The sequence below is a fragment of the Brassica oleracea genome, chromosome C8 (genome assembly GCF_000695525.1).
Source record: "Brassica oleracea var. oleracea cultivar TO1000 chromosome C8, BOL, whole genome shotgun sequence".
In the NCBI taxonomy this organism is placed as follows: domain Eukaryota; kingdom Viridiplantae; phylum Streptophyta; class Magnoliopsida; order Brassicales; family Brassicaceae; genus Brassica; species Brassica oleracea.
In genome coordinates, this window is record NC_027755.1 from 12,123,129 (window position 1) to 12,124,014 (window position 886).

An 886-nucleotide genomic window follows, 5' to 3' on the forward strand; every position below is an offset into this window, starting at 1 on the left:
TCTGCTTCCCTGGGTTCCCTCGAGTGTATCCGGAGCAGGGATCTAGCTTTGGCGACGATTGAGGGCGGGATGGCCGTGGTTCGGTCGTTCCAAAGTGAGACTCCCCCGACCTTGGAGGCCGAAGAGGCCCGACTGTCCGGCTGCAAGAGAGATATGGCGGCCGAGAATGGAGATTTCGGTCTCGTCCTGGCTGACCTGAAATCCGCGTGCTTCCTTCCGACGTGTTCAGAAGACCCAGAGGGGAAAGACCCGATGGTCGGAGAAAACGGAGGTGGCGCGGCTCCAGGCTCGGACGAGGCAGCGGGTGAAGAGGGGGCGTAAGTTCTGAGGATGACTTGGGTTAGATCTCTTGCGAGAGATTTTTTTTTATGTTTTTACGAGAGATTTTTTTTTTTTTTTTTTTATGTTTTTATGTTTCGGCCTTGAATGGCCTTATTTGTATTTCGGGACTGGCCGTGTGTGGCTTTGATTCCCTGCCGCGCTGCGGCTTTCTTTTTATGGTAAGATAATCGGATAGCGTTTTTTATGAGTTTGCAAATAGTGGGGAGGAAGGTGATGAGTTGTCGTCTCATATCCATCTTCGATTGTGAAATGTTTCATTCGAGACCTGTTTCGAGAGTTCTTCCGCGAGATGTGAACTCTGCGAGGGTGCTGAAGATGTCGAACATAAACATAGAGGCATGGTTTAAGAATCTCTTATCTTTCGATATCATGCCTTTGAGATGTTAGAGACCAGTGCGCTGGGTTTAGGGCAAGACCTAGGTTTACTCTCGGTTTAAGGATTGTGCGGTGACTAACCGGCTATCGTTTTTCCTGTCGCGATTTCTTCCTGATTCATGTCGATGTAAAGTCCGTGATAGGTTCTCGGCTTATACGACTTGTTTGA